We start from the raw sequence: 12,621 nt of genomic DNA on the forward strand, positions 1-12,621 counted from the left end.
GTTGCTGTCCGGCATTCTTGCAACATGCCTTGCCCATCGTATCCTTCCAGCTTTGGTCACCTTCTGGATACTGGGTTCGCCGTAGAGTTGGGCGAGCTCGTGGTTCATCCTTCGCCGCCACACACCGTTCTCCTGCACACCGCTAAAGATTGCCCTAAGCACCCGACATTCGAAGACTCGAAGTGCTTGTAGGTTTTCCTCGAGCATCGTCCACGTTTCATGCCCGTAGAGGACACCGGCCTTATGAGCGTTTTGTACATGGTACATTTGGAGCGGGCATGAATCTTTTTTGACCGCAGCTCATTCTGGAGGCCATAGTAGGCCCGACTTCCACTGATGATGCGCCTCCGTATTTAAGGTAAACGTTATTGTCAGCCGTCAGCAAGGATCCAAGGTAGACGAACTCGTCGACCACCTCGAACGTATCCCGGTCTATCGTAACACTGCTACCTAGGCGAGCCCTGTCGCGCTTGGTTCCACCAGCTAGCATGTACTTTGTCTTGGACGCATTCACCACCAGTCTAACTTTTGCTGCCTCGCGTTAAGGCGGGTGTACAGGTCTACCACCTTTTCAAATGTTCAGCCGACGATGTCCATATCATCCGCGAAGCAAACAAATTGAATGGATCTCGTAAAAATCGTACCCCAGCTGTTAAGCCCGGCTTTCCGCATAACACCTTCTAGCGCAAAATTGAACAACAGGCACGAAAGTCCATCACCTTATCGTAGTCCCCGGCGGGATCCAAACGAACTAGAGTGTTCGCCTGAAACCTTCACACAATTTTGCACACCTTCCATCGTCGCTCTTATCAGTCTCGTGAGCTTCCTGGGAAAGCTGTTCTCGTCCATAATTTTCCATAGCTCTACGCGGTCGATACTATCGTATGCCGCCTTGAATTGAACAGACGGGTCTGATGCTTCCGCTTCTGTCTATAACGTTCCATGTTCTGTCGAGTACCTTGCTGCAGCATTACTGCCCGCGCTGCGTTCTTCTCCTCCAGAATGATTCTACACTCCTCGTCGATTGGTTCCATCGACTCCGTTCAAGGTACCTAACAATATTCTCGCCTGCGACGTTGATGGCTGCTTTTATTGTACTCCAGCAGTCCTCGAGAGGAGTTTCGGCGAGCGAATCCTCTTCCGGCAACATTTGCTCGAGATGCTGGGCGTATGCTGTGGCGACATCCGGTTGCTTCAGTCACTCAAAATCATACCGAGGTGGGCGTCGGTACCGTACGTTGTTAAAGACGGAGAGTTTTGGGCGCAGCTTCACTATTACCAGATAGTGATCGGAGTCAATATTAGCGCCATGATAGGTCCTGACGTCGATAATATCGGAGAAATGCCGTCCATCGATCAGAACGTGGCCGATCTGCGATTCTGTTTGCTGTGGTGATCTCCAGGTGTATCAGTACGGAAGACTATGTTGAAAGTAGCAAAATCAATTAGTCATAAGATGTTTTCGTTCGTCAGTCGGTGGGTGATGAACTTTCCACTAGTCGGTCTGAACTCCTCCTGGCCAACCTGAGCATTTAGATATCCTATTATTTATTTATTTATTTATTTATTTTTAACTAAAATTTTGAAAGAGGGAAAAACCCCTTTGAGTGATTTCAATTGGAAATCTTTCTCAAAGAGGCACAAAACCTCTTTATCTTTTCGATAAACGTTACAAATCAAACTTAAAACTAAAGGCTCACACGGTACTAAACCATAACAGAGCCGTAATCTTGAAACATAATAATCCGCGTTAAGTGAGGAGTGTCATCGAAAGCCAGTGAGGGAGAGAATCGAAATCGAATCCAACGTGACATCTGAAAATAAAAGTTAAAAGAAAAACACAAAGAGTATCAAACCAAATATGAGATTTCATTTATAAACTGAAATGAAAGTTTCATTACAGGATACCATTTTGTACCAAGTATATCACGTACAGATACAGGAATAGGTTGACCCAAATTTACTATATTGTTCATTAATTTATTTCTAGGAGTAATGAATTTGTCACACTGAAATACTATATGATCGATGTCTTCATAAAATTCCCCACAATCACATAAATTGGAATCTTTTATGTTGATGCGATACAAATGGCTGTTACAAATATAATGGTTTGACATCAATCTCGAAAAAGAGCAAATAAAATTTCTACTTGCTGGCATATTTTTGAACCATGGAAAATAATTGACTTTAGGACAAATAGAATGACACCAACGTCCTTTGTCGCTCGAATTCCAACACGTTTGCCAATCCAAAAGAGATTTTACTTTTAATTTTGGATAATATTCAGAAGGAACTATGTTACGGCTGTAAATTATTCCATGATGAACACCAAATTTAGCTAACGTATCTGCCTGTTCATTCCCATAAATTTTACAATGAGCAGGAATCCAAATAAACTTAATGACAAATCCTCGAGAACTAAGTTCAAGTAATAATCTTTTCATAATTAATATAATATAATGAATTTTGAAGTTGAAATTATTTGTATTTAAAGCCTGGAGACAACTCAAACTATCCGAACAAACAATATAAATATTTGGTGCACAATCTTTAATCAAATTGCACGCAAAGTAAAGAGCAATTAATTCTGCTGAAAAAACAGAATAAGGAGATTGCAATTTAAAAAAATGACCAGAAAATAAATTATAGACACCAAAACCTGCGATACCGTCAATCAATGAACCATCAGTATAAAAAAATGTGCGGGAGTAATTCCATTGAATTTGCGCTCGAATAAAATGTTAGCAAAATGAGAATGGTGAAATTTTGGAATTTGTTTCATTTCATGGAATAGAGACAAGTCAATTAATGGTTTATATGAATGAATGGATATTTTTGAATTATAAAAGGTATACGAAGGAATCGGTTCAATATTTTCTGTAGAGCAATGAATGAATGAATCTAACATTTTGCTCGTAGGATTAATATCAAATAAAGATTTCAAAAATTCAATAAGAGGATGATTGTTTGAAAAACATTTCATCACAAATTTGCAATTCAATTCTTGAAAACGAATCTTCAATGGTACTATACCAGCAAGAACTTCTACTGATTGAGTATGTGTTGAATTCATAAGTTTCAAGCAAATTCTCAAGCAACGAAATTGTATTTTTTCAAGTTTGACAAAATATGTACGTGCAGCGCTCCCGAATGTAAAACAACCATATTCCATTACTGAACGAATAGTAGTTTTGTAAAGTGTAATTAAATCAGAAGGATTTGCGCCCCACCAAGTCCCTGTAATTGTACGAAGAAAGTTAATTCTTTTTGAACAAACTTTTTGAATATATTTTATATGAGCATTCCAGTTCAGTTTAAAATCAAACCAAATTCCAAGATATTTATATTCATCAACTTGTTCAATTTCAATACCATTCCAATATAATTGTATTGAAGAAGTTGAATATTTTCTCGAAAATATTATACATTTTGTTTTTTGAACAGAAAAAGAAAAACCATTTTCATGAGCCCACGTATCAATATTGTTCAGAGCACATTGCATAAAATGTCTTATAATTTCTCTTTTTTTGCAACTGATAGAAATGACATTATCATCAGCAAATTGTAATAAATAACATCCATTAGGAATAATTGAAGCAATGTCACTTGTGAATAAATTATACAAAAAAGGACTTAAACAAGATCCCTGTGGTAGACCGAAATAACTATAACGTATTATTTTCGATTTACCATTATGATAAAAATTCATGATTTTGAAAGAAAATAAATTGCATATAAAATTTGATATTAAATTTGGAATATTCAAATTATGCATTTTCATGTATAATAAATCAATTAAAACAGAATCATAAGCTCCAGAAACATCCAGGAATGTTGACACAACATCCTGCTTTTTATTGAATGAAAGCTGGATTTGTGAAGCTAAAAGTGCAATACAAGAGAAGATGAAAAAATATTATTGTCCTCAGCCCATAATTCAAGGCGATTTAGAATCATACGTTCTAATAATTTTCGCAAACATGACAATAAACTAATAGGTCTTCTACTATCAGCAAATGCTGGATCTCTACCAGGTTTGACAATATTTATAACTTTAATGAAACGCCATTCAAAAGGAATAATATTTTGACAAAAGAAAGTAAATTATTTAGTACAATAAATTCAATGTTGTCAATACCTGGAGCAGTATTTTTGGTTATTGATAAAGCCATGTCAAATTCAGCTATTGAAAATGGATTACAAAGTTCAGGAAAGTAATTGATTGAATTAGTTTTGTAATCAATGGACGGAGGAACAAAATCAGGACAAATTTTAGAAGAAAAATCATCCATCCATTGTTCTGAATATTCCAAAATAGTGAGTGGAGAAGAATTATAATTTCTTAAATTACGTGCTACGGACCACAAAGTTGACAATGAAGTCTCTCTGTCCAATTTTCCAATAATTTCTCTCTTTAAATTTAGTAAGTCTAGTAAACTGTGCTTCAGCTTTGCAATATAGAAAATAATCATTTCTGGAGCCTGATCTGCGAAATAATTTGATAGCTTTAGATTTATTTCTTAAAGAAATGGAACACTCATTATCCCACCAAAACGAAGGACGATTTTTTTTTTGTACTTTTTAAAGATGGTTTATTATGTTGAGATTTTTGCAAGCAATCTATTAACAACTTTGAAAAAGTATTGTAACTATCAATTGGAGTATCTGAATTGACAATATTGATTAATGAAATGGAAACAAGATCAGAAAATTTACTCCAATTAACATTTTTACAAAGATCGGGAGTAAAAACTTCATAAACCACTTCATTGTCTTCAGAAGTTTGCATATCAATCAAAATTGGTAAATGATCACTACCATTTGGATCATGAATAGTTTTCCAAGATGATTGCATTGATAAATTATTTGAACATAAAGATAAATCAACACAGGAATGATTATTAGGAGGCACAGCAATCCTAGTAGGGTAAGTGTTCCCTTAGTTGTGGGTGTTCCTATAGTTGCGGTAGTGCCGTTTTCACTGATTAAATTAAATTAGCCACAGAACCGACACTGCAAATCGACGTATTGGCTTGTTGATACACGAAGTAGTTGAAAAGAGCGTTCAAATTGCTTTAAAACTGATGAAATATCACTAAAATAGCTAAAACTGTTATTGCTTGTACCAATAGTTGCGGTAAAGTGTTCCTATAGTGGAGGATCCCATAAGAAAACCACGGATACCGCAACTATAGGAACACAAATTAAAAATATACCGCAACTAAAGGAACAGTGAACCAATAGTGGAGGTATTATTTTTCACTGACATGCCGTGGGTTACTGCGATGAAATATTTTTTCTCATTAAGCCATTGGTCGTTACTTCCCGTTCCAACACTAACATGTACATTAATTGCACTTCTTGAATTTAGGCGGTTAAATGAAGTTCAATAGTGCTTAGTACCTCCACTATTGGTGCATCTACCCTAATCGATCCATCATTGAGAATATTCAAATTCAAATCATCAATCAAATCCATAATTAATGAACCTCTACCATCAGTTTTTTCACTACCCCAGGCGAAATTATGTGCATTGAAATCTCCTAGTATATAAAATGGTGATGGGATTTCATTTAAGACGCTTTTAATTTCTGACAAACTAAAACTTGCATTTGGGGGGATGTAAAAACATATAATTGAAAACTCATTTTTGCCATTTCTAATCGTAACAGCCACATATTTGTGTTTGGAAGGATACATTTAAGTATTTAAATTCAACATTATCACGAATTCCAATTAAAACTCCGCCAAATGATGTATCTCTATCTTTTCGAATAATATTAAAATTAGGGATACGGAAAAATCTAGCCGTACCTAACCATGTTTCATTTAAACAAAACACATCTACATCGAAATTACTGAATTACGAAAGAACTGAACCGGAAAATGTTATTTTTATACAATGTGAATGCATATATTTTGAATCATTACCAGCAAAGAATAATTTCGATAAACGAACACAATCCAAAACCTTAACAGGAGAAATGGATTTGTTCTTAAAAACACCTGAACCATGAATTTTAATATCTTCACAATCCAAAGATTCATCATATATAATTCCATTAATTTCGCATGCATTAGAAGGAGCATAAACGCGATAGGAATCAAAAAATAATTTGGATTCAAGAAGAGCGTTAGCATCATCTCTTGATCCAAAAACTACACGCAATTTGTCCAGAAAAATTTTTTTAATTTCTTTAATGGACGTGTATAATTTGTATATCTCAGAAGAGATCAATAAAACATTGATTGGTTTCTCTTTCTTACGAAAGTAAACTACAAAAGGTCCAGGAAAACTAGACGGATAAACTTTTACTCGAAAGGATTTATTCGATGAAGAGGAATCACTAGAAACAACGTTTTCTTTTGACCCCTCTCCATCATCAGTTTCCATGACGGAAACTCAACAATTAATATTAAAGTATTATTATACTTTAAAATAGAAAAAAATGAAAATAAAATCAAAAAAATACTTAACAAACTTCAGCTGAACCAAGATGGTTTCAATTTTCAATAATCCAAGGCGAATAACGTCCTCTTGAAATACTCCTTCCGCGCCACACAGGAAATTCTATACTCCTACCGCACCACACAGGAATTGTATCCTCCGACACCGAACTAAAGGGCAAAGATTCACAAAGGCTTCAAGCTTGCAAACCGCCCTTGAATTACTCCTACCGCGCCACACAGGGATTCTTCTTCTACCGCGCCACACAGAGAATCGTCAACTATCGCACCACACAGGCAAAACACACCAAATCCAATCTTCGTAGGTCTTGAAAATTTTCTCACCTAAAAAAGAGAAAGGAAAATAACGTCCTGCCAGTTCAAGGCCTACTACACCCAATTTAGATATCCTATGATGATTTTGACGTCGTGGTTTGGGCAGCTGTCGTACTCGCGTTCGAGCTGCGGTTAAAAAGCGCCTTGATTATCATCAGTGCTTCCAGAGTGAGGGTTGTGCACGTTTATTATGCTGGCGTTGAAGAACCGGCCTTTGATCCTCAACTTGCACATTCTTTCATTGATCGGCCACCTGATCAAACGCTTCTGCATATCTCCCATCACTATAAAAGCTGTTCCCAGCTCGTGTGTGTTGCCGCAGCTCTGGTATGGTATGGTTACCTCTAAACGTTCACACCATTTATCCCTTCCAACACACTTTCTGCAGCGCTACGATGCCAGATCTGCGGTCCTTCAGCACGTCAGCGAGTATGCGTGTGCTCGCAATCAAGTTGAGAGATTTACAGTCCTTTTACGTCGCTGTGGTCTTCGCCGATTGTCTTGGTTCGTATTTTCTCATTGATTATTTGATGCTTGATTTTTTACGGCTGGCTTGCAGAGCCTGACACCAACCCCCTAGATTTCTGGAGCATCATTCGACCTAAATGTTCGGAGGGCCATAGTGCACAGTTTAGCTTAGAGTCCTTCTCTGGCAGTCGGACGATGATCAGCCTCCCCTGACATGGAGAACAGACGCTGTTGTGAGCCGCTCCTAACATGTAGTACAGACGCTCCATGTTTGCAGAATCAAAAGTAAAAGCAAACTCCCCCTCCCCTGTCAGCATACGACCAAAATTTCCACCGGGGTTGGCTATCAGATCTTCCCTAAGGTTGCTCGTACCCCGGCCAGTGCCTCGAGGAGGTAGGGATAGGAGTTGCTGGGCAGGAGGCTAAGTCTCTTTTATTCCTGCAGGTACGCGAGGTACCAATGGTACGCCATGCCCAGCCACTCACCAACCGCAGTGTTATTACAAGTATCGGGTGAAAAATACTGCAAGGCATTGGTTTTAACCTCTACAGTACTGGATACCGACATTAAGTTTCAAAATCCCAAATGCCAGCTTCGATTGATTATGATGTTTTTTTTTAAGAAAAACCACAAATGAGTTATATTTTTGATTCATGCATTAATTATTTTGAGTTTTATGATAGTTCCGGATTTAAGTACAATTTTTGGGGTATTTTTCGGAAATATTGGTCAACAGATTATTTAACTCTCCTGCAACAATGCTAGAAGTGGATTAAGGCGACCAAGAACATCGATCCTGAAACTATCATCTTGGCCAAACAAGATAACTATCCATCATTCACATGGCCCCTAGCAAGAATCATGGAGACCTTTGTCGGACATCATGTTGTGAGTATTTAAAAATTAGCAAATATCGAATGTTTGTGTTCTAACTATCAATTTAAATGGCATATAATAGAATTTCGAACATTCATTCAAATAAATTTCCGTAACGCTAGATAGGTATTCCAGAGATTTGCGTTTCATGATTTCCTCTCGCTTTTGAACACTACCACATCCTTACTCAGTGAATTCGATACGATAGTAGCAAATTGTAAAGCACAGCATGAATATAGCAGTTAAACCGATCACACGCATCGAATTTCTACTCTACCCGAAGTGGTTTAGAAATCTGACCTTACCTACCTTGATACCTTGATGGCTACAGCGTAGCGTCACGCCATTGCCGGGCGTATTGTAGAGCTCCATCTTCGTCGGTCTTGGGCGAAACTTCTCCAGTTGCCCCGAACGATTAGGGTCACCAGGTCCTCTTCCACTGCGTACAGCCAGCGTGTTCGTGGTCTTCCCCGAAGCCACCGACCTCTACCTGGTTCTCTGCTGAATATTATTTTCGCAATTCTTTCTTCCGACATTCGCACAAAGTGACCAGCCCACTGAAGTCTGCCGTATTTTACACGCTTGATAATATTCGCATCTTTGTACACTTGATACAACTCGTGATTCATGCGACTGCGCCACACACCATTTTCGAGTTTCCTACCGAGTATTGTCCGCAGCACTTTACGCTCGAAAACACCGAGAGCTTTCCGGTCTGACTCTTTCAACGTCCACGCTTCGTGCCCGTAGAGAGCCACCGGAAGAATAAATGTTGTATACCGGGCGAATTTTGTTTCCGTTTGCAAACTGCGGGACCTAAGATGGTTACGTAGTCCGTAAAAGGCCCTATTCGCAGCCGTAACACGTCTTTTCACTTCGCGGGAAATGTCGTTGTCACATGTCACAAGTGTTCCAAGGTAAACTAATTCTTCAACAACTTCAAACACATCCCCACCAAACACAACCTCAGCACCTACACCACCATGCCTGACTACCTGCAACCAAGTACTTCGTTTTGGTAGAATTAATGGTCAGGCCTATCCTCGCTGTCTCCATCTTCAGAGGCACGAAGGCCTCTTCCACTGACCTGCGATCGGTTCCAATTAGATCTATATCGTCCGCAAAGCCAAGGAGCATGTGCGACCTTGTGATAATAATGCCATTTCTCTGCACGCTTGGTATTCGCCGACGAAAGACTCCTCGAGCGGTCTCAGTCTGTTAAACAGGATGCGCGACATAATTTTGTACGCCGAATTCGGCAGGGTAATTCCTCTGTAATTGGCACACTCCAGTCTGTGCCCTTTCTTGTAGATAGGGCGGATGAGGCCATCCAACCAGCCGGTGGGCAATTCTTCGTCCTCCCATACTTTCAGCAGTACTCGATGGATCGACTGGTAAAGCTGCTCGCTTCCGTGCTTGAGAAGTTCGACCGGGATCTCGTCCTTCCCAGCAGCCTTACAGTTCTTCAGCTCACTGATAGCCTTCTTAACCTCTCCTATGGTTGGTGGGTCCACAGCTTGATCGTCATCATCTATGTTCATCCTGTTCCTCGCTACATTTCCATCCTCACCGTTCAATTGCTGAAAGTGCTCCTTCCACCTGGCAGCCACCGCCGTTTTATCGGTCAGCAGATTTTCTTCTCGATCATTGCATGACGGGCACTGGTACGGTATTGTGCCGCGCACCATTGACCGTTGCATAGAATCTCCGCATATCATTCCGGTCCATGCTTTCTTGAGCGTCAGCTACCACGTTTTCTTCGTGCTGCCTTTTCTTTATGCAGTGAATTCGGCCCTTAATCAAATTATTTTCTGCTGTTGAAATATTCTCCTGGAAAATGGAAAAATGTTTAGGAAAAACCGAACAAAAGTCCTGCCAAGAGATAATTACTCTAGCTATCGTTCAATCAGCTTGCATTCCTCTATCAGCAATTTACTGAAAAATAGTATTTCTTACAAAATGATGGCCTGTACTCGAAAAAAAAAATGCACCAGACAAAAGTGTTCGTATTAGTGAACTAATACATATGGATTATGTTTCTGCATAGTTACATTATTCAATGCCGCTGAAAGCCCGCACGTTTCCCTTAAGACCCCTCATTACATATTGTGCAATGGTGGAGCTAAACTTTTTGGTCACTTTCATCCATTCTTTCTTCAATTTGAAAGACACCTACACGTTAATGCTTCCAGTGGGCATTTTGCCCTTTGAAGGAAGCACCACACTAGACAACGGACTAGCATGCAACGCCCAGTGGTACAGTCGGAGAACATTCCTCACGAAAAGTTTTCCGGCCTGCAGCGGGAATCGAACCCACACACCTTAGCACGATGCGGCTAAAAGCCTGGTGACACTAACCGCACGGCTACGAAGCCCACAATTTCAGCTCGTTTTTAAACACCTTGGACGATTTTAAAACTATGGCCTTCATTATAACCCAAAATCTTTCCACCGGACGAGTTTCTGGTGAATCTGAGGAGTTGGTAGTTTTTGGTACAAAAATCAACGTTATTATCTCTATACCAATCCAACGTCGATCGCGCGTAATGGCATGATGCCAGACCCGGCCAAAATAATGTCTCGCCTCCGTAAGACCTCAGGAAGGGCAACAGATGCTTCTGGAGGCACTCGGTGCGGTAAATTTCGCTGTTGATGGTACCCATTGTAATGTACGGTTTACTCAGTTTACCGCATTGACATATGGCCTGCCAGAGCAAGTATTTTTTTGGCGAATATGACCATTTTTTCTTCCTTATGTCTTCCGGAACATCAAACCGTGATTTGGCAACGTAGAACTCCAGAACCGGTATCTGCTTTGCGTTTGCCTACATCAAGGGTTTCGTCACCCATTACCACACATTTCGGTTTCGTTAACCACTCTACACAGCTTCCTTGCGCGGGATTTGGCCGTCGTGTTTTGTTGATCACGTCGTTTCGGTTCCTTTCGGCCTTGAATACATGAAGCATACCGTTTTGATTCATATTACGGACACTTAAGGCCTCAGTGAAGTATAACCCAGCTTGGACCATACAAAATAAATCATTCTGTATGATTTTTTTAGCGTTATCGAGCGTCGGAAGCCCTTAACTTTCGGATAGTGGGTAAAGAATACGCGTTCACAACTTGAATAATTTTTAATAAATCAAAACGTGTGGCCTTTTCATGATTCTTATTCCGGACGCTCCCTCACTTTTGCCTCATATTCCGGACGCTTTGATTCGAATTACGGACAGCTCATGATAATCATTAATGGAACAGTCAAATCATAAATTGAAATCGTCCAGCCACTTAAGAGACGTCTAAAGTAGTTGGGCATTATAAATTTGCAATGTGTTTTTGGAAAAAAACCTAATAAAACGAGCCTCGAAAATGAGAACTTTTGGACGGCGAAAATTGAAACATTTCGTGTGAAATGTTTCCCGTACAAACGAGAGTGTCCGGAATTTGAAGCTGTCCGTAATATAAATCAAAACGGTAACTCGTTTCATGGTTTGCTGAACGAATCAGGCGGAACACTTGGTCTTCAGAGCCGCATTGCGAATCTAAAGGTTCGGATTATGCTTGAAATAATCCAACACTTTCAAAGCCTTCACAGGGTCAGCTGTCTTCGAATTTCTTCCACTTCCAGCCCGCGGTCGTCTGGGACACATTAAAAGGTGTTACCACCCGAAAGACATGGTTAATTCCCAGTTGTCTTATCAGTCATCTCTAGCTCGCAGTCGGATTTTCCATGACGACGCGCAAAATTCTCCAGAGATTTTCTTCTTATTTCGATGCCATCTCAATAATTACTGAACCGATTGTTATGAAATTTTGCACATGTAAACAATACATTCTAATTTAGTTATACCCAGATTTTCATCAATTTTACCCATGGACAAAAAAGTAACACACGGATAAAAATGGTGCATTGTTTTTCGAGTACAGGCCTTACCAAAAGGTTCGGACTGCGACATTAATGTTTGACCACTCATCAACTTTTACGTGTAATAAATTTGATTCGTTCCAACAAACTTTAAGCATATTCAAGAGGTCTTGCTCTTATAGACATAAGAGAAATATTCGATAGTGTTTGTCGTGAAGGTACGATTGTAAAATTGAAAACTTCAATTTTTTTATTTACATTGTTCGAATAAAAGTAATCTGTCAAATCGTATACTTCAGGTAAATCTTACTCTAAGTACGAAAGACTTCCTGTAGGAACTCAGATCATGGTACAAATAGCTTCAAGACGTTACATTGCTTTAGCACAAGATTCACATAAATGTGTTGAATGAAATCTGCGTAGTTCTAAACAAACATAAATAGAATAAACGTTAATATAATATACGTAAATGTGACTTTCAGTGTGGAACTAATTCTGAATCAATTAAATAAAAATGTATAAAAGAGACTTCAAAGGTTTACTTAAATTGGAATAAACTAAAAGTATCAAAATCACGTGTATTGTTTTGAAGTGTTGAATGGATTCCGCTTTCAAGAATTTCTA

This window comes from Aedes aegypti, chromosome 3 (genome assembly GCF_002204515.2).
Source record: "Aedes aegypti strain LVP_AGWG chromosome 3, AaegL5.0 Primary Assembly, whole genome shotgun sequence".
Lineage (NCBI taxonomy): Eukaryota > Metazoa > Arthropoda > Insecta > Diptera > Culicidae > Aedes > Aedes aegypti.